This window comes from Apium graveolens, chromosome 5, assembly GCF_009905375.1.
Source record: "Apium graveolens cultivar Ventura chromosome 5, ASM990537v1, whole genome shotgun sequence".
Classification (NCBI taxonomy): domain Eukaryota; kingdom Viridiplantae; phylum Streptophyta; class Magnoliopsida; order Apiales; family Apiaceae; genus Apium; species Apium graveolens.
Window position 1 is genome coordinate 225,137,291 of NC_133651.1, and position 22,862 is coordinate 225,160,152.

The window sequence follows — 22,862 nt, forward strand, 5'->3', positions numbered from 1 at the left end:
CAAGTTGTCAAAATATAAATATACTGTAATAGTCATTTATCAAATTGACCCTCAGCCAATGTACTACCGTTTATAAATGTGGGAAGTTTAACCTTTAAAAATAAGTTTGGATAAGCCTTAGCAGGACACTCTTGAGGAGCTGCAGAAGACTCTCCATACTGCACTGGGGTGGGGAAAAACTCTACAAAAGTGCATCAACAATATATAACATAGAAAACATCAATAAGCTAATGATATACACAAGATGTGTTGAAGAAAAAACCACCTATGGGAAAATTATTTGAGATGAAAAGACGATAACAAAATCAGCGCATAGTACTGAATGTGAATTCATATCTTCAAGTACATGTAATATCAATTTGCAGCTTAGATGAACCAGAGAGATTCCTGTGTTAAATGCTTATTATCTAAACTATTAAGAAAAGAAACACACACATTAAAATGCTTCACACGAACATACATATCCTCAAGACTGAATTACATATTAGCATTGCCAAAGCAGTCGGTCAACCATCCATCAGATGACTGATCTGGAGTAACATATCACCATCATCTGCTTTTTCTTTCTCAAATTCTATAAACCAGGTAATCCATCCTCACTGTTTCCTTGTCAAGAATTGAACTTTGTGGATATATAAAAAATACCTTTCCACTGAATTTCTTCTCCAGTTCTCTAACGAGCTTCAGATGAATCTTGCGGAAAGCTTTCCTCAACCTGTAAGGCACATGGATCACAACAGCTTTGTGATTAGCAATATCGATTTGGGTGCAAGAACATTTGAAGCATATTATTAGACCTGAAGGACAAACCTTCGAAGAAATTTTAACAATACATATTGCATAATAGCTTACGCAGTATAGTTAATGTAGAGATCTTTCAAATCACTTTTAAGATCCTGGTTTATATTTTCCATGTCAAACAATGCCTGATAACACATTCAAAATAGAGAATGATAATGAGAAATGACCATGTTTTCACATGCTTCAAAAAATAACTAAAACGTCGGACATAAATATAAACACATCACCTGAAGTATCTTTATTTTGTGTTACTTGAATCATCAATATTTTATGTAAAAGCAGTGGAGCCACTCAGATTGTTATCTTTCATATATTCATAAATCACTCTCCATTCAAATTCAAAGAGCAATTGAGACAACAATAAATCAACTAAAAAAATAAAAAAAAATATCAAATTTAGAGTAACATGCTCAATCTAACATGCACAATTAAAGCAATCACTAAACTAATTAAAAATATACAAAATATGGGTTTCAAATTTAAAATCCCCAATTACAAAATTAGGGTTTGAAGCTTACCAAATTTAAGTTTTAACCACCGACTTAGATTTAACATTCATATTAGCTTTAAACTCGGAGTTGAGCTTTAAACTCCGACTTGAACAGCCTCCTACGACCCTTTAAACTTCGACGAGTGCATGGAGAGAGAGAGAGCACACACAGACAAAGAGAGATAGAGAGGGATGGAGAGCAAAATTGAGCAAAGAGAGATAGAGATAGATCGAGAGTTGTTCTTCAGTCGACTAAAGTGAGAGATGAGAGTTTGGATTTGTTTGATTTTATGTTTTATGTTTTATGTTTTATATTTTAAGAGTGTGTGAATTTTAATTTTTAATTTTATTTTAATGTTATGTTGAAAAGAGGGGAAGATCTGTGGCTTGTAATTTTGCTAAGGCAGAAAATGAGGGGGAAATTTTTTAAGAGGGAATGAATTATTTGGTTAAGGGGGAAAACGGGGGAGGCGCGCTTGATAAATTTTTTGAAACAGACTTATAACATCGGTTGGGCTAAAACATTGATTTGTATCTTACAAAAAGACATCGGTTGATTAAAACTGATGTAAAAAGCACATTTTACACTGGTGCCAATAGCAACCGTTGTTTAAAAGGCGATGTCTATTCTACTTTTTCTAGTAGTGGGATGACACTATCTCAGTTGGTTCATCACCAGTTTCACTAACAACTATCAGGTTAGTTTGATTCCTCTTCTTTTCACTAATTTCATGCTTTTAATAGGATGAAGGAGTTGGTTTCCTAGCCTGTATAGGTTTTGAAGAAGGGTTTTCAGCTATGGTAGGCCCCTGTGGGTTGTCATGTTTAGGTTCTACTACAGGACCATAGGTCATAGATGTACTAGCTATTGGATAAAAGTAAGTTCCAAATTTCTATAACATGAAGTCAGTGATATTTAGACTTACCTTTACCTGATTCTTTGCATTTAGTGAGCCAAATAGAATTTTGGGCACTTGTTTACAATTGCCTATTTGATTAATATCTATACCTTCTACAAAGTGTATGTCATTTACTTTATGAATTAAAGTACATATAAAAAACCTTGGGAAGAAAATTTTCTTACCTCTACTTATCAAGGGCATGGTGAGCCTGGTGCTTAGCTCCTCTAAGATCAAGCTGCCAACATCCAGATGTTTGTTGTAGGCCATGGAATACACCAACTTTTGGACCACACTGGAGATATTTTCAAAACTAGTGCATGTGAATGCCCTGACAATGGAGTTAAAAACAAAAGACCACCCCTTATCAGGTTCTTCTTGTTGAGCCTAGCCAGGTCTATCTTCTCACTGTAATTTATGAAGTCCATGAATTCAACCAATTTTTGAGTGGTAGGAGCTTCAACCATATTGTCAGCAGAGATGCCCAGAGCTTTGTTGATGTCATTTGTAATGAACTCAACAGCCACACCCCTTATTATGCAATTGACCACCAGGAAAACTGTTTGATTGTCATTAATATTGGTGTGAATGACTGTAGTGTTCCATTATTCATTAAGAGCGTCCAAGTAAAGCACTGGGCTAGCTGTTAGTGATCTTGAGAGGTATGGGTCAGCTATAAACTTCACAAAACATTTGAAGTTATCTGGTGCCTAAGTTAGGTCAACAAAGCTAGGTATCTGGTTCCATCTTTTGGAATGACAATTCTTACATTGTTAGCAGCCATTTAAGAGATTAGGTTTTAGTGTGTAAGAATTTTTGAGAGAAAGAAAGCTCGAAAAGTTGAGAATGGTGAAAAATTACAGTGTTTAGGTCAACTGAGATCTCGAAAGTGTAAAGAGAGGTTGTGTCGAGATGTCTAGGTATTTATAGTGTAGAGATGTGACTTATCGACAGGAGAAGAATGAACGATTTAAAATCCTTATAGAGAAGTCACATGACTTAGATATCTCATGTCGAGATGTCACTTTCTAGACTCTTATCGAGAACTAGATAGCGACTTATCGAGATGTTGAACAAATACCCAGTTTATCCTTTTTGGACTAAATTACTCTAATTTATATAGAAGAATTCAACATAAATTAGAATGATTTTATATCAAAAGTATTTTAGTGAAATAATTTATTGAATTAAATTGTTTCAGTTCTGAGTTGTCGAGAAGTCTGACATTTGAACTGTAGAAAACTCCATATCGATAAGTATATCGAGATCTCTATAATACTTGTCGAGAAGTTATAAAAAGACTTATTGAGAATTATATCAACAAGTCATTTAGACTTATCGAGAACTCTATCGAGAAGTCAATTAGTGACTTATCGACAAGTCATTTAGACTTATCGATGACTCAATTCTTTACATACTTTTGATCTTTCTTAAACATGTCTTATATTAATTTCACATATTAATAATGTGAACTAATATTTGAACAATTTTTCTTAGAACTAGAAAAAATTCAAGTTGGATTTTTGAAAAATAAATATTCAGAGAATTCTGAAATATTTATAAATCAAATTCTAGTTAAATCCTAATTAAATCAGATTTTTATTGATTTATTAAGAATTAATCTGCTACAACATGTTAGCTAAGTTCTTGCCTTTAGGATGAAGAATTTAACATACCAATTTCATTTCAAGTCTAGTGAAATTTGTTTCATCCAAAGGTTTAGTGAAAATGTCAGCTAACTATTTTCCTGTTGGAACAAAAACAAGCTCAATAGTGCCATTTGTAGCATGTTCTCTAATAAAATGGTATCCTACATCAATATGCTTAGTTCTAGAATAATTAACTTGATTAGAAACAATAGATATTGCACTAGTATTGTCACACATGATTGGAATCTTTTGTAACACTAGGTCATAATCCATTAGTTGATTTCTAATCTAAAGTACTTGAGCACAACAACTTCCAGCAGCTAAGTAATCAGCCTCAACTGTGGAAGTTGACACAAATTGATGTTTTTTGTTGTACCATTATATAAGTATTTGAGCAAGAAATTGACAGTTTCACTAGTACTTTTTCTATCTATCCTGCATCCAGCAAAATCTGTATCTGTATATCCAACAGCTTCAAAACCGGTCCCCTTAGGATACCACAATCCCAAGTTTGGTGTTCCCTTCAAATATCTAAAACCCTTTTGACAGCCATTAGGTGTGTTTCTTTACAATTTGCATGAAATCTTGCACATAGACATGCAGCAAATATGATGTCTGGTCTACTTGCAGTCAAGTAAAGGAAAGATCTAATCATTCACATGTAGCTTGAGATGTCTACACTTTTTCCTTTCTTATCTTCATCCAATTTGGTAGCTGTAGACATAGGGGTATATGCAGGTGAGCAATCCACCATTCCGAATTTCTTCAAAAGATATTTGACATACTTAGTTTGATTGATGAAAATTTCATCACTTTTTTTGGCTAATTTGAAGGCCAAAAAAGTAACTTCATTCTCCCTTCATGTTCATCTTATATTCAATTTGCATGAGTTTTGAGAATCTTTGACACAACTTCTCATTAGTAGAACCAAATATGATATCATCCACATAGATTTGAAGTAGGATAATGTCATGACCATGTAGCTTGTAGAATAGATTTTTATCAATTGTACCTCTAGTGAATCCATTATTGATTAAAAATTCTGACAGGGTGTCATACCATGCTCTTGGTGCTTGCTTCAATCCATAGAGAGCCTTTAAAATTATGTAAACAAAATCTGGAAATTTTGGATCTTCAAAGCCAGGAGGCTGTTGCACATAGACTTTTTCCATTATTTCACCATTAAGGCATTCAATTTTCACATCCATTTGATACACCTTAAAATTGGAATATACAGGAAATGCAAGGAAAATTCTTATTACTTAAAATCTTGCAACTGGAGCAAAAAGTTCATAATAATTAATTCCTTCTTCTCGTGAGTAGCCTTTGGCAACCAGTCTTGCTTTGTTTCTTGTTACAATACCATTTTCATCCATTTTGTTCCTGTACACCCATTTTGTTCCAATGATGCTTCTATTTCTTGGTGCAAGAACCAATTCTCAAACTTTATTTTGTTCAAATTGATTTATCTCTTTTTGCATAGTAGTCATTCAATCAGGATCCAGTAGAGCTTCTTCAGTTTTCTTAGGCTCAATTTGAGATAGAAAGCATGCATACATTCATTTATAGTGACACTTCTAGTCCTCACTCCAGCATTAGGATCTCCAATTATAGTGTCTCGTTTGTAACTTCTATCCCATTTTCAGGTGTAATGATTTTGATGACTAGAATTATCTTCATTTTCATCATTGTTGTCATGACTTGTAGAACTCTCACCTCTTTCTCCCCTGAGTTTGTATCGTCAAGACATTCCAAGCCTGGATACTTGCCATCATCAAATATCACATCTGTGCTTTCCATTATCTTCTTTTGCTCTAGCACATAAACTCTACAGACAGTCCTTTCTATGAATATCCAAGAAAGATAGCTTCAAATACTTTGGATTTAAATTTCCCAATATATGCATAATTGTCTTTTAACACAAAGCACTTTCTTCCAAACACATGAAGATGCTTAACACCAGGCTTCCTTTTTGACATAATTGAATAATATGACTTGCCAATATTTTTGTTCACTAAATATCTATTCTTAGTGTAACATGTTGTGTTAACAGCTTCTACCTAAAAACTGGTAGGAAATTTGGAATCCTTTGTTGAGTGGCATTTATGACACTTTATAATGCTCTAATAAGCTTTGAATTGATGTCTTTGTACTCAAGTTGTTAAGTGTTTTAATGTGTTTTCAAGTGTTTTTGCATTTCAGGCATTATATCGGTAATCAGGTGCATTAGCATTATTTTGGTGCTAATTTGGTGTCAAGGTGGTGTTGGAATAAAAGCTCCTTGTAAGCCGGCTCTAAGCTGCAAGAAAAATAAAGAAGTCAGCTTTGGCAGAAGCCCAGCGCGCCCGCGCTGATCAAGCATGCGGTCGTGCTAAAGTACAGAATGCCAGCGCCCGCGTTGATCAAGCGCGCGGTCGCGCCGTGTCGGGATGCAGAATTCTGATTCTATTTTAGTTTGAATTGAGAGACTTCTATGCTGCATAGGGCTACTATATAAACAACTCTAGGTCATTTTTAATAAGTAATCAAGCCAGAAACATATCAAGGAGGGCGTAAGAAGACCGATTTAGCACGAATCAACGAAGATGAAGAAGATCTTATTTTTACTTGTGAACATTTGTTTTAAGTTGTATTTGGATGCTAGTTTTCTTATTTGTGAACCTTAATCTTGTTTTGTACTTGGTTTTATTTATTCGGTATAAAGACTACGTTTTATATACATGATTTCATCGGAACCCACATTGATGATGAGCCTGATTATGGGCTAATCATTATCGTGGGGTTCTAGCGGATTTATTTATGGATTTCTTTAGTTGAATTGTTTGATGCCTTAGTATGTGGTGATTTCATGATATCCTAGTATTGGATGTGCGTAATCGTCTTATGAGCGTCGCGAACTTATACGATAGTGTGTTAATTTTTAATGAAGTGAAAGTGAATTTAAGGATTTAGAACTTGCCATGCTAGCATAGGTTCATGTATTTGATATACATGATTCGTAGGTAATTTTAACCATCTTACTTGCCCTGTGTAAACAAGATAGATAACTTGTGCTTAAACTGTTATATTGTCAAATTCTATAGACATATAGGATCTCAATATAATTGGTGTCTATTCAGCTTCTATCTCTTTTGTGGATGTCTGGTAGTATGGTACCTGTGCAATGAAAGTTGGCGTTTATCATTTTCGTGTTGTCTGATTAGTGTCATCACCATTGCATGCTAAGGTTATGAACAATAAGGCTATTGAATGAAGTATTTAATGAAGTTAGAATCCCATGTTTGTCATATATATTAATTCAATCAATCTTATTCTCGTAGTTATAATCATTAGTTTAATTCTTAGTTATAAACAACCTCAATTTGTCATCGTCTTAGCATTGAATAATATCCATACATTGTTGCTTAAGTGCGTAAATTAATTAGTTATCCAGTACAGTCTCTGTGGGAACAAACTAGAAAAGATTCTATACTACTTGCGAACTCGTATACTTGTGTGTAATATTAGCGCGTGTTTAGCGACTAACAAGTTTTTGGCGTCGCTGCCGGGGACTGCAGTGTTAATTGATAGTTTATGTGCTTTCCATCAGTGGTCATTAAAGTTCAATGACTCGGACGTTGTTACTTATTTGTTTCATTGTCTTATTTCAGGTATTTAGCAAAGGTTTATGCATACGCATTCGCGTACTCATAAGAGAACACTGGATAAAGCCGAGGAAGAAGTTGTGGTAGTTCGTAAGGAAGTTTTTGAGGAAGAAAAGAAGGTAGAGGAAGAAGAGAAAGTCGAAGAACCATTTGTAGTAGCAATGGGAGATCAAGCAAAAAATCTGAAGGCTTTGATGGACTATTCTCAGCCTAAGATTAATGACATTCAGTCAAGCATCATCAGACCGGCCATCAGGGCTAACACTTTTGAGATCAAGTCAAGCACGATTCAGATGATACAGAACTCAGTTCAGTTTGGGGGTTCTCCTACTAAAGACCCCAAGATGCACATTAGGGATTTCATCGAGATATATGACACTTTCAAATTCAATGATGTGACTGAAGACGCTATCAAGCTACGCCTTTTCCCATTCTCTCTGAGGGGCAAGGCTAAGTGCTGTTTACACTCTCTACCGGAAGGATCTATCACCACTTGGGAGGATCTCGCGCAAAAGTTTCTCACTAAATTCTTCCCCATGGCGAAGACTGCTGCAATCATGAATGTTCTTACCCAGTTTGCTCAGCAAACTGGGGAATCTCTGTTTGAGGCTTGGGATCGAGATAAGGAGATGCTAAGGAAGTGCCCACACCATGGCATGCCTGAATGGATGATTAGTAATTGTTTCTATAATGGATTGGGTGCTAATTCTAGACCCATGCTTGATGCAGCATCAGAAGGAGCCTTGTGGGCTAAGAGCTACGATGAAGCTTATGAACTTATTGAACTGATGGCTGCTAATGAGTACCATAATCCATCCCAGAGACTGACTCAAGGGAAAATCACAGGAATTCTGGAGTTGGATGCAGAAACTGCGATCGCTGTCCAACTTAAGGCTTTGACGATGAAGGTGGACACTTTGGCTAATTATGGAGTTAATCAAATCGCCATTGTCTGTGAACTTTGTGTCGGTGCCCATGAGACTGATCAGTGCGCAATTTCAAGTAAATCAGCTCAGTTCGTGAGCAACTTCTAGCGATCGCAGCAACCAGTGCCAGCCACCTATCATCCCAACAACCGCAATCATCCTAATTTCAGTCGGAGAAATGCTCAGAATGCGGTTCAACAGCCTTATCAAGAGTACCCAGCTAAGCAGTACAACCCCCTGGTTTTCAGCAACCACGGTATGCACCTAGACAGCAACTCCAGCTACAACAAGCCAATGAAAAATCTGAATTAGAGGAGTTGAAGCTTATGTCCAAGAGTCAAACTGTTTCCATCAAGACCTTAGAAAATCAAATTGGGAAAGTTGATAATTCCTTGCTAAATCATCATCCTGGTACACTACCTAGTGACACTGAAGTGCCAGGAAAGAGGGAAGCTAAAGAACAGGTAAAAGCAATCACTTTAAGGTCTGGAAAGGTTGTGAATCTCGAATAAACTCATGAGTTGACTGAAGAAGTTGAGGCTGAGAATGAAGTAGAGCAATAGGATAAAGAAGTGGAACCAAGGAAGACTACTGTTGAGCACACTCCGCCTTAGGGTAATACAGGGGAAAAACAGATCTATCCACCACCTCCTTTTCCCAAGCGGCTATAGAAGAAAAAGCTGGACAAGCAATTTGAGAAGTTTCTGGAGGTGTTCAAGAAACTTCATATCAATATACCTTTCGCCGAGGTTCTGAAACGGATGCCTAGTTATGCAAAGTTTATGAAAGGCATTCTCTCTCGGAAGATGAAGCTAGATGATTTAGAGACAGTCGCTCTCACGGAGGAATACTGATAGGGAATAAAATAAACCCTGATTGCATAATTAATATTGGGTTGGAGGTTAAGCCCATTAGAAGAGGCCCAAGCCCTTGTTAGGGGTCCAAAAATAGCCCAGGAATATAATTGGTGTTAAAATTAATTAAACCAGATACGATCTGATGACGAAGCCCAGTTAGAGAGGGCCCAAAATTCTAAATATTAATTAATTTTCATAATTAATTAATAAGGGATAAAACAGCTGTCAAGATAAGTCCCAATGAGGATATAAATCCTTAAAGATTAGTCTCCAAGGGACCTAATAGGATAAGGAATCAGTTTTCTACTTCCTAGGACTCCAAAGTCCATTCTAATTCAGAGACTTGTCCACCAAGTCTCATATCCCTATTCCAATTCAAGGACTCTCAACATTTATATAAAGGAGCCTCACCCCACAAATCAGAACTACGTTTTTGACTTGATCCTTGGCATATAGCAAGGTATGTAGGCATCTTGTTAAGGCAGATCGAGTCACGAAACACAAGAGCAGTCAAATCGAGCCTCGAAGCTCACGTTCCCTAGTAATAAACACAGCAATTAGTATACCTTAGTTTTTGATCCATAACATTTGGCGCTGTTGTTAGGGCGAAATCACGCACTAATATTCACGCAAGTATACGCGTTCGCAAGTAATATAGAATACTTTCTAGTTCGTTCCCTCAGAGACTCAGACTAATTTATTGTCTAATTTAACTCACTCACCAATGTATGACTACTTCTCAATGTTAAGATAATAACACTTAAAATTGTTGATTAAATATTAACTATAATTAACTACTTAATTAACCACTTAACTAACACTTCAATTTATCAATAATAAAACACTCATGAGATCACAACTTCATTATTACTTCCTTCTATAGCCATAGTTATTACCTTTAGCATGTGACAGTGATGATATTAATCGAATAACACGAAACTGATAAAAGCCAACTTTCATTGTACTAATACCATTCTACCAAACATCCACAATTAAGATAGAAGTTGAATAGTCATCAATTATGTTGAGTTCCTATATGTCTACAGAAATTGACAACACAACGATTTAAGCACAAGTTATCCCTTTTTGATTACATAGGGAAAATAAAACTGTTAGAATTACCCACTAATCATGCACAACGTACATGAACCTATGCTAGCATGGCAAGTTCTAAATCTCAAGATCCACCGTCGCTTCACAAGAGATTAACACCCTATCTTATATGTTCGCGATGCACATAAGACGAATACGCACAACCAATACTAGATATCATGCAATCATCACATACTAAAGTATTAAACAATTAACTAAAGAATTCCATAATAAATCCGTTGCAACCCCATGATCACGATTAGCCCATAATAGAACTTATCGCCATCATGGGTTCATATGAAATCATGATAAACAAACACAAGAAAATAATAACTAAACTGATTATATTAAAACAGAGTACATCACAAGAGTAAATAATTCAAAGCAAGAAAACTAGCATCCAACGTTACAACGAAACAAGAATCACAAGAATATATGCTTCCTCTTCGTTGCTGTGTGCTAAATCGGTCTTCTTCCTTATCTCCTTCGCTTCTTGCAAAACACAATCTAAAACATAATCTCCTCTTAATACCCCTATAAAAACGTCTCAAATATACCTATATAATAGTCCCATAAAACTCAGATTACATAGAAGTTGGAAGCCAAACAGAAGTAGAAGTCTAAAATAATATATCTTTTTCCCCGACCCTGCGCGGCCGCTCAGCATTTCTGCGCGGGCGCGCAAGGCTGCTGCGCGGCCGCTCAGCATTGCTGCGCGGGCGCGCAGGACCCTTCTGGAAAAATTCCATGTTTGCTCCGTTTCTTCGTCGTAATCTGCCCGTTCTTTTCCTCTCTCAATGGTGAACACATGCCAAGGCTTATTCTTGATGATTCCTCCTCCGAAATGCAACTAATACCCTGAAATGCATAAACACTAGAAAAACGCATCAAATACACAAAATACTTGATTTCAAGACACCAATTTAAGCCATTTTAAGACGTTCTAAGTGGTATAAAATGCCACTTATCACACCCCCAAACTTAAATCGATGCTTGTCCTCAAGCGTCACAGACTAAAAAAAATATGCATGAATGCAATCTATATGAAAATGCAACGATCCCCCTTACTACAATTAACCAACCAAATTGTCACGTCTCAACGAATGCAGTTAGACACTAAAGATCAATAAACTCATGCAAACGGACATACCGCCAGAAATGTGGTGCGTGCAAATGCCTAACAGATATGCTTTGGAACTAGACCAATTACTATGACTAGACTATCCTCAAGGTAATCCTACGATTATACAAAGAATAAAAATTCTAGGCACAAAGTGATATACAACACTACAAGAACTCTGGAGCTTACTACGGAATCGTGCTTTTTATTTACAACTCAAATGCTTATTTGACCGTGCAATGAGTGAGGTCCACAAAAGACTTATACAATGGTATCCATGTAACGAGCGTTAGGTTAGCGAATCCCAGACTCTAAAAGCCTTAGGTCACTAGGCACAAAGTCCCCTAAGAACTTAATAACTCGAATACCAAAGAGCCCACTCTTGATCAATTATGCAAAAAAAAAATTTTTTTCTCTGAGCAAGTGCGTTTCGCTCCATCTTGCTCAACCCTAGACTACTCGCATAACATGTGAGCCGGCTACTAGCCATTTGACGCCTAGCCACAACTAGCAACAAATTCCATTTTTACTCCATTTTTTCTTTTTCATGCCCTTACCACTAAGAACCTATTATCAAATTCTAAGCATAATAAATAGATTATCCTCGAAAATAATCAGATCATAACAACAATCTAGCCCTTAAGCATTCTCTAAGACTTAGTGAAAATACAAGTGCTTCTAGCATGCATATCAACCTACACAACTTAATAACACTTTAATGCTATCACTACACTCGCATCAATATCACAAATCAGTCGATAAATCATTGCAAAAGGGATCATGGTATATGCATGAGCTATATGATATGACAAACAAATAAAGCTATATATAAAAAAAACTATATGGCAAAAATTATGCAACTATATGAACTAACTATCATGAATATGCAGCTATATGACACACACAAAATATTCCTTAACTACCACCCCCAAACTTAAAATCTTCACTGTCCCCAGTGAAGGTAGTAGAAAGGAACACAGGGTATACCTACTCGGAGTCATCACCATCATCACCCTCAGTGGGTGGAGTATCAGGCGGCGGGTATGCAGAGTTCTCACCAAAAACTGGCCACTGGATATCAGCTCCAAGGCCTCGAAAAGCAGTCCCTAACGCAAGGGTGAGCTTCTGAGCAAACCTGCTCTGCGTCTCATACATGGCATCCATCCGCCGTGAAAGCCTCCTATACTGGGCATCACCCATCCCAGCACCCTCCTGAGCTCTCGAAGAACTAGCCTCACCACGCCCTGGCCTGGCCATAGTAGCACCTCATGCTGGACGCCCTCCTGGAAGACGATAACCCAGCCCATGCTCCTCAGGCTCACCACCGGTCCACTCCTGCATCCCATTCAGAGTGCCAGAATCTATCGGAGCTGCTGGCAACTGTAACTGCTCATGAGCCGGCCAGTTCACTCCTACTGCTCGGCATAGCTTTGTAACCGTGGATGCATAAGGGACGTTCATATACTTTGCTCCCCTCAAAAACTTCAGAATTCCTTGGTAGATAAACTCACCAAGGTCCACATAGTATTCCTCATTCAGAATTCCCCACAACAGCTGTGCTCTCTCAACTGTGACCTCGTGTGCATGTGAAGAAGGCAAAATATTAGCACATATAAATGCATTCCATGCACGGGCATACCTGTTCATGGCGATCGCCGAAAAGTGACGATACTCATTATTGGCTGGACTGCGGTTCCAAACTGTGCCCGGTCGACAGAGAGTCGCACAAATCAAATCCAAGTCAAAGTCCTCAGCAGTCTTTTCATTCCAGTTCTCCTCCTCGGGCTTCCTCTCTCGTTGTCCAATCACACGGCGAATCGCCGCAGAATGATAATCAACCGTCAGCCCACGAACTACAGAAAACCCATTCTTTTCAGCCTTCGCGTTCGCGTAGAACTCACGAACAACACTCATCGGTACTGCTTCGGGTGACTCACAAAAAGCTATCCACCCCTTCTCTGCAATCATGGGCAACAACTCACCATCCCTCCCTGATGGTAAAAACCCCCTCTCCTTCAGAATTGGCTTCCCCAACAGCCTAGTGTACTCCTCCTCCGCGGCTCTGTCAGTTAACCGAGGCCTTGCAGCAGTACCCCTTGATGAATCAGCAGTAGGAACTGTGCTGCTGCTGTCAATAGTGCGTGCTCTCTTGGGTGCCATTGATTTGTGAATAAAAGTGTGTAAGAACTGATTTTTGATTTTTATGAGAGGGTTTAAGTGTAGGAAGTTGTGGGAGATATGTAGGATAGGTGTATGTATATATAGGGTGTGGAGTAGGTTAAATTAGATTAGGAGTGGGGTTGAGGGATAAAATCATGGGGTAATGGGAAAAGAATTCATGGGTTTATGGGCTGTAATGGGTTTTTGTGTTTTTGTTTTTTTTTTCTGAACTGATAAAAATTTTCTGGAACTCGACCCCTGCGCGGCCGCTCAGCATTTCTGCGCGGGCGCGCAGCAAGCTGCGCGGCCGCTCAGCATTTCTGCGCGGGCGCGCAGAGGGTCTCTGGAAAAAAAAAAAATCAGCCCCTGTTTTCTGATTTTTTTGTGTTTTTGGATAGGTTATTAACTTCTAAGGGTTCCTGTAACAACAATTCATGGGTTGCCTCCCACGCAGCGCTTCTTTTTCGTCATTAGCTTGACGTTCCGTACCTTTCTCACGTATTCAACAACATGGCACTAACCACCTCTCGGTTTGCCATGTCCCCATAGTAGTGTTTCAACCGCTGACCGTTAACCTTGAATGCTTGGTCCGAATCATTCTCAAAAATTTCCACCGCTCCATGTGGAAACACAGTTTTGACAATAAAAGGTCCAGACCACCTTGATTTCAACTTCCCAGGAAAAAGTCGGAGCCGAGAGTTGAATAACAGAACTTGTTGCCCTGGCACAAATAACTTAGGATGTAGCTTCCTATCGTGCCACCTCTTCACCTTTTCCTTATACATTTTGTTATTCTCGTACGCTTGAAGTCGAAATTCATCAAGTTTATTAAGCTGAAGCATTCTTTTCTTACCAGCTGCATCTAAATCCAGGTTTAATTTCTTCAATGCCCAGTAGGCCTTATGCTCAAGCTCCGCCGGTAGATGACATCCCTTACCGTACACCAACTGAAACGGTGACATCCCAAGTGGAGTTTTGTATGCTGTTCTGTAAGCCCAAACAGCTTCATCGAGCTTTAAAGACCAATCCTTCCTTGACGGACAAACAACCTTCTCTAGAATGTGCTTTATCTCTCTGTTAGACACTTCCGCTTGACCATTTGTTTGCGGATGATAGGCAGTAGCTACTCGATGATTCACATTATAACGCTGTATCATAGAAGTGAACTTACGGTTGCAAAAATGCGATCCTTCATCACTTATGATTACCCGAGGTGTTCCAAACCTTGTGAAAATTTGCTTATGAAGAAAATTTAGCACTGCCTTTGCATCATTTGTCGGTAAAGCTTTAACTTCGACCCATTTTGAGATATAATCGACTGCCAGCAAGATGTACTGATTATTGCAAGACGAGATAAAAGGCCCCATGAAATCGATTCCCCATACATCAAAGACCTCGACTTCAAGCATCACATTTAATTGCATCTCATCCTTCCTTGACAAATTTCCCACTCTTTGGCAACGATCACACCTTAAAACAAACTGATGAGCATCCTTGAACAAAGTAGGCCAGAAAAAACCTGCTTGCAGAATACGAGCTGCCGTCTTCTCACCTCCATAGTGTCCACCATAAACCGTGGAATGGCAGTCTTGTAATATCCCCTCCGTCTCACAGAACGGGATACATCTCCTGATGATCTGGTCAGCTCCCTGTCTAAACAAATATGGTTCATCCCACATATACCACTTCACCTCATGCAGAAACTTCTTCTTTTGAGCGGCTGTCAAATTAGGAGGCATTATATTGCTGACAAGATAGTTTACAATATCTGCAAACCATGGTTCTTCCTCCTGAATTGCAAACAACTGCTCATCCGGAAAAGATTCATTGATTAACGTCCTATCTTGTGAAGTAGAATCGGGATTCTCCAACCTAGAGAGATGGTCAGCTACTTGATTCTCAGTACCTTTTCTATCTTTGATCTCTAACTCAAATTCTTGAAGTAAAAGCACCCAACGAATGAGTCTCGGCTTCGAATCCTTCTTAGAAACCAGATAGCGAATAGCTGCATGATCAGTGAATACTGTCACTTTCGTACCAAGCAGATAAGATCGAAATTTCTCAAAACCAAAGACTATAGCCAAAAGCTCCTTCTCAGTAGTGGTGTAGTTCAATTGGGCCCCATTTAAAGTCTTACTCGCATAGTAGACCACATGGAAGAGATTTTTCTTGCGCTGTCCCAGAACTGCACCTACCGCATAATCACTCGCATCACACATCATCTCAAACGGTTCTGTCCAATCTGGTGCTGTAATAACTGGTGCCGTGATCAAACTCTCCTTGAGAGTCTCGAATGCTGCCAAACATTCATCATCAAATTTGAAAGGCACATCTTTCTCAAGTAAATTGCACAACGGCTTAGATATCTTTGAAAAGTCCTTGATGAATCGCCGATAAAAACCCGCATGACCGAGAAAACTACGGATTCCTTTCACCGAATTAGGTGGGGGAAGATTTTCAATGACTCCCACCTTGGCCTTGTCCACCTCCAGACCTTTGCTAGAGACCTTATGCCCAAGGATAATGCCTTCACGCACCATAAAATGACATTTCTCCCAATTAAGCACCAAATTAGTTTCCACGCATCTTTTGAGTACGGCGCGCAGATTATTTAAACATTCATCATATGAGTGTCCAAAGACGGAGAAGTCATCCATGAACACTTCGACGTTATTTCCAATCATGTCAGAGAATATAGCCATCATACATCTCTGAAAGGTGGCCGGGGCGCCACATAACCCAAACGAAACTCTACGAAAAGCAAATATGCCAAATGGACAAGTGAAGGTACTCTTTTCCTGATCCTCTGGTGCAATACAAATCTGATTATACCCGGAATAACCATCCAGAAGACAAAAATACTCATGTCTCGCCAATCTGTCAAGCATTTGATCAATAAATGGAAGAGGAAAGTGATCCTTTCTTGTGGCTTTGTTCAATTTCCTATAATCCATGCATACTCTCCATCCTGTAACTGTTCGAGTAGGGATGAGCGTGTCTTTACCAGGTAGTGAAAGTGATGGAAAAACGAATAAGGTCTCGTATGTTGATAGAACCAATATGATGAAATCACCATCATTCTTTTCATTTGCGACCACAGTGATACCTCCTTTCTTAGGAACACATTGTACAGGGCTCACCCACGAGCTGTCAGAAATAGGATAAATGATGCCTGCATCTAGCCATTTCAGAATTTCTTTCTTCACCACCTCCTTCATGATGGGATTCAGTCTTCGTTGATGTTCCACAGTTGGCTTACTTCCTTCCTCTAGTAGAATTTTATGCATACAATATGAAGGACTTATCCCCTTGATGTCTGCTATGGTCCATCCTATAGCCGATTTGAATTCTCTCAAAATCCTTAAGAGCTTATCTTCCTCACTACCTGAAAGGTCAGCTGAAATAATAACAGGTAACGTAGATGAATCACCTAAAAAAGTATACCTCAAGTGTTCAGGTAATGGTTTAAGCTCCAAGGTAGGTGCTTCCTCTATTGATGGTTTGAGCTTCCCTTCAGCATTCTTAAGGTCAGAAGTACCAAGAGATTCAAATGGTATGTCGAGCTTTCGCTTCCATGGAGAAGCGTTCAGATATTGTAATTGCTCGTTGCTATCTTCATCATCGCTGTCAAAATCCCCCACTAAGGCCTTTTCCAATGCATCAGACATTAGCATGTGATCGAGTTCCGAAATAACCGCAGAATCAATCACATCCACTTTTAAGCACTCATCATCTTCCGTAGGGAATTTCATTGCCTTGAATACGTTGAAGGTCACATCCTGATCTTGGACCCGCATAGTAAGTTCCCCTTTTTGCACATCTATCAAGGTACGGCCAGTAGCCAAGAAAGGCCTCCCCAAGATTATGGGAATCTTCTTATCTTCCTCAAAATCCAGAATAACAAAATCTGCAGGAAAGAAGAGCTTATCCACCTTGACGAGCACATCCTCAACTATGCCCCTTGGGTAAGTAATGGAACGGTCCGCCAATTGTAGCGACATGTATGTGGGTTTTGGATCAGGCAGATCCAGCTTTTTAAAGATCGACAACGGCATCAGATTAATGCTTGCTCCCAAATCACAAAGGCACTTGTCAAAAGTTAGATTGCCAATGGTGCAAGGAATGGTGAAGCTTCCTGGATCTTTCAGTTTTGGTGGTAACTTTTGTTGCAGAACCGCGCTGCATTCTTCCGTGAGAGCAACGATTTCAAGGTCATCCAGTTTCACCTTCCTTGAAAGAATAGTCTTCATAAACTTCGCATAACTAGGCATTTGTTCCAGAGCCTCAGCGAAAGGTATATTGATGTGAAGTTTCTTGAACACCTCCAGAAACTTCCCGAACTGTCTATCCAGCTTTTGTTGCTGCAATCTCTTAGGAAAAGGTGGTGGAGGATAGAGCTGTTTCTCCCCCGTATTAGCCTCAGGCAGAGTGTGTTCAACAGTAGTCTTCCTTGGTTCCGCCGCTTTCTCCTTTTGCTTAGATTCTTCATCTCTAACTTCAGCTTCGACTTCTTTTACCTTTTCAGCATCAGCTACTTTTCCAGACCTTAAGGTAATAGCCTTGACTTGCTCTTTAGCTTCCTTCATGCCTGGTACTTCCGTGTCACTGGGAAGAGTGCCAGGTTGACGATTGAGCACTGCATTGGCTAATTGACCGATTTGATTTTCCAAGGTCTTGATAGAAACCGCCTGACTCTTGCACAACAGCTTAAGTTCCTCAAAATCAGCACTAGTAGGTGCAGCTGTACTTCCCTATTGAGGATATGATTGCCTTGTAGCATACTGCTGTGGTTGCTGGAATCCAGGTGGGTTAAACTGTTTACTTACTCCTTGCTGATATGTTGGCTGAATAGCATTTTGATTATTCCCCCAGCTGAAATTTGGATGATTTCTGTTGTTAGGATGATAGGTCACTGGCACAGGCTGCTGTTGTCGCTGATAATTATTCACATACTGAACAGATTCGTTGACAAGAGAACACTGATCCGTAGCATGAGAACCTGCACAAAGCTCACAAACCATAGCTATTTGATTAACTCCATACGTAGCCAAAGAATCAACCTTCATTGATAGCGCTTGGAGCTGGGCTGCAATAGTGGTGGCTGCATCAACTTCCAGAATACATGCGACCTTGCCTGACGTCATCCTCTGAGTTGGGTTTTGATGCTCATTTGCAGCCATCATCTCGATAAGATTATACGCCTCAGTATAGCTTTTAGCCCATAAGGCGCCTCCAGCTGCTGCATCGAGCATTGGCCGAGATTGGGCCCCCAAACCATTATAAAAACCAGTGATTACCATCCAATCCGGCATTCCATGATGTGGACATTTTCTCAACATTTCCTTGTAGCGTTCCCAAGCCTCGCACATAGATTCTGTAGGTTGCTGCGCAAACTGAGTAAGAGCACTCCTCATAGCAGCAGTCTTTGCCATTGGATAAAACTTCACCATAAACTTTTGCGCAAGATCTTGCCACGTAGTGATGGACCCAGCTGGTTCAGAATGTAACCAGTCTTTAGCCTTATCCCTCAGTGAGAATGGGAAGAGCCTCAACTTGATAGCCTCATCAGTCATGCCATTATACTTAAAAGTGCTGCAGATCTCGACAAAATTCCTTATGTGCATGTTGGGGTCTTCAGTTGCCGCTCCTCCCAAAGAAACAGAATTCTGCACCATCTGAATAGTGCCCGGCTTGATTTCAAAGGTGTTAGCTTGAATAGCCGGATGAAGGATGCTTGACTGAATGTCATCAATTTTAGGCCGAGAAAAATCCATAAGAGCTGGATTAGCTTGAACAATACAATCTCCCATGTTTACTGGTTCTTTCTGCTCAGTTCTTGAATCCGAATCCTCAAAATCTAACTTCTCCGGTGTATCAAGAACTTCGTCTTTCTCCTCAGCTGTATCTAAGGTCCTCTTGCGAGCACGAGAACGAGTTTGCATAAACATTTGCTAAAGTACCTGAAACACAACCGAAAAGAGTAATTAACTACTACGTCCTAATCATTGAGTCCTAATGACCAATGATGGTAAGTACATAAAGTAAACAAATACGCCAAGTCCCCGGCAGCGGCGCCAAAAACTTGTTAGGGCGAAATCACGCACTAATATTCACGCAAGTATACGCGTTCGCAAGTAATATAGAATACTTTCTAGTTCGTTCCCTCAGAGACTCACACTAATTTATTGTCTAATTTAACTCACTCACCAATGTATGACTACTTCTCAATGTTAAGATAATAACACTTAAAATTGTTGATTAAATATTAACTATAATTAACTACTTAATTAACCACTTAACTAACACTTCAATTTATCAATAATAAAACACTCATGAGATCACAACTTCATTATTACTTCCTTCTATAGCCATAGTTATTACCTTTAGCATGTGACAGTGATGATATTAATCGAATAACACGAAACTGATAAAAGCCAACTTTCATTGTACTAATACCATTCTACCAAACATCCACAATTAAGATAGAAGTTGAATAGTCATCAATTATATTGAGTTCCTATATGTCTACAGAAATTGACAACACAACGATTTAAGCACAAGTTATCCCTTTTTGATTACATAGGGCAAATAAAACTGTTAGAATTACCCACTAATCATGCACAACGTACATGAACCTATGCTAGCATGGCAAGTTCTAAATCTCAAGATCCATCGTCGCTTCACAAGAGATTAACACCCTATCTTATATGTTCGCGACGCACATAAGACGAATACGCACAACCAATACTAGATATCATGCAATCATCACATACTAAAGTATTAAACAATTAACTAAAGAATTCCATAATAAATCCGTTGCAACCCCATGATCACGATTAGCCCATAATAGAACTTATCGCCATCATGGGTTCATATGAAATCATGATAAACAAACACAAGAAAATAATAACTAAACTGGTTATATTAAAACAGAGTACGTCACAAGAGTAAATAAGTCAAAGCAAGAAAACTAGCATCCAACGTTACAACGAAACAAGAATCACAAGAATATATGCTTCCTCTTCGTTGCTGTGTGCTAAATCGGTCTTCTTCCTTATCTCCTTCGCTTCTTGCAAAACACAATCTAAAACATAATCTCCTCTTAATACCCCTATGAAAACGTCTCAAATATACCTATATAATAGTCCCATAAAACTCAGATTACATAGAAGTTGGAAGCCAAACAGAAGTAGAAGTCTAAAATAATATATCTTTTTCCCCGACCCTGCGCGGCCGCTCAGCATTTCTGCGCGGGCGCGCAAGGCTGCTGCGCGGTCGCTCAGCATTGCTGCGCGGGCGCGCAGGACCCTTCTGGAAAAATTCCATGTTTGCTCCGTTTCTTCGCCGTAATCTGCCCGTTCTTTTCCTCTCTCAATGGTGAACACATGCCAAGGCTTATTCTTGATGATTCCTCCTCCGAAATGCAACTAATACCCTGAAATGCATAAACACTAGAAAAACGCATCAAATACACAAAATACTTGATTTCAAGACACCAATTTAAGCCATTTTAAGACGTTCTAAGTGGTATAAAATGCCACTTATCAGCTGTCTGTGGAAAAGCACAACAACAACCATGGCGAGAACACGGAGAACAAGCAGCGCCCTTGAAGGAGGAACACCCACGGGGACAACCCAAGCGATTTCGTCAATCGTGGAGGTACCTCCGCACTCAACCTATTCCGCCACCCAAGGAGAAGCCCAGGTAGGGGCAACTGAACCTGAGCCACAAGGGACGATTCCCTCGGCTACTCCAGGGACGAATTCCCAACTTCAACAGCTACATACACCTGTGAATTCTCGACCCGTTGGGTATGAGTATTCAACTATTGTGACTACTAACCCCCTTATGGGATGCCCCTTTACCCCGAGGTTGGAGGAAGTGGACATGCTGGACGGGGTGAAGCACGAGGACGAACACATCCCTACATACAAGGTTTGGCTCCTATCCCGAAGGATCAGAAATTTTATGGTCCTTATACTGAGAGAGACTCCGAATCTTCGGATGATGAAGTGGCCCCAAGAAGGAGACGTACGGGCAAAGAGCCGATGGCTGATGGTCACCAACGTCCTAAAAGCACCCGAGGGGTGAACCCCCAAGAAGCGCAGGAGAGAATCAAGGCCCATGAGGCTGAGATTCAAAGGCTGAAGCGCGACTTGGAGGCACACCAGGTTCCCAGGCGCCCATTACCACCTAGGGGGAGAAATCCTCCTCCAATCATAGACCTGGATGGTCCGTCACAAAGAAGGGCTGAAGTCCTAAGAGCTGATCCAAGCAATCTTCTTCCCCTTGGAGATCCTGATGATCCTACTCCACCATTCACTGAAGAGATAATGAATGCCCATATCTCAAGGAATTTCAAGATGCCCACTATTAAAGCTTATGATGGCACAGGAGATCCCGTTAATCATGTCAGTACATTCTCCAATTCACTGTTGTTGCAGCCCGTGAATGACGCTATTAAGTGTCGGACCTTTCCTCAAACCCTGCCGGGTATGGCTCAAAGATGGTATAGTCATTTGCCCCCGAACTCTATTGGGTCCTTCAGAGAATTAAGTCATGCTTTTATTAAGCAGTTCATTAGAGGGAGAGTACATGAGAAAAGTTCAGCATCCCTCGTGAGCATTGTACAGGGAGCGAAGGATTCCTTGAGAGACTATTTGAATCATTTCACGAAGGAAGCTTTAAAAGTCCCGAACCTTGATGACAAGGTAGACATAATAGCACTGCAACAGGGAACTAGGGATGAGTTCTTCAAGATGTCCTTGGCCAAGCGCCCCCCTGAGAGCAAGTTTCAGCTCTAAGATAGGGTCGGGAAGTATATCAAGGTGGAAGAGAGCATGAGGAAGACCGTAGTGAGCAACGAGCCCGCTGGAGGAAAGAAGCGGAAAACTGATCTGGAATATATCGCTAAGGACAAGTATCCTAGAACTGAGCAAAACCCTGATTCAACCCCTAAGAAGGGAGGACCTGGGCAAAAGTTTGCTAAATACGCTAAGCTGAATGCTCCTAGAAGCCAGATCTAGATGGAAATTGAGAAAGACCAAGATATTCATTGGCCTAAACCCTTGAAGGCAGATCCTGCCAATCTAGACAAGAGAAAATATTATAGATTTCGCAAAGATGTTGGTCATGACACCGATGAGTGTAGGCAACTGAAAGATGAAATAGAGTTCCTCATTCGGGAAGGAAGATTGAACAAGTATACTGGGGAAGGAAGAGA

At 39.7% G+C, this 22,862-nt stretch overlaps 1 long non-coding RNA gene and 2 other non-coding genes across 3 annotated transcripts; 1 reads left to right on the forward strand and 2 right to left on the reverse strand.

Annotated features, from left to right (window-relative positions):
- Nucleotides 1-267: 267 nt before the first annotated feature.
- LOC141661626 (uncharacterized) lies at nucleotides 268-1,143 on the reverse strand. Its single transcript, XR_012550055.1, has 3 exons — nucleotides 1,029-1,143; nucleotides 853-926; nucleotides 268-715 (listed from the first exon to the last, which is right to left on the reverse strand). It is a non-coding gene; the product is annotated as an uncharacterized LOC141661626 (long non-coding RNA).
- A 6,891-nt stretch (nucleotides 1,144-8,034) lies between these two features.
- LOC141662195 (small nucleolar RNA R71) lies at nucleotides 8,035-8,141 on the reverse strand. Its single transcript, XR_012550320.1, has one exon. It is a non-coding gene; the product is annotated as a small nucleolar RNA R71 (small nucleolar RNA).
- A 10,807-nt stretch (nucleotides 8,142-18,948) lies between these two features.
- LOC141662599 (small nucleolar RNA R71) lies at nucleotides 18,949-19,055 on the forward strand. The gene has a single exon (XR_012550705.1). It is a non-coding gene; the product is annotated as a small nucleolar RNA R71 (small nucleolar RNA).
- Nucleotides 19,056-22,862: the final 3,807 nt, after the last annotated feature.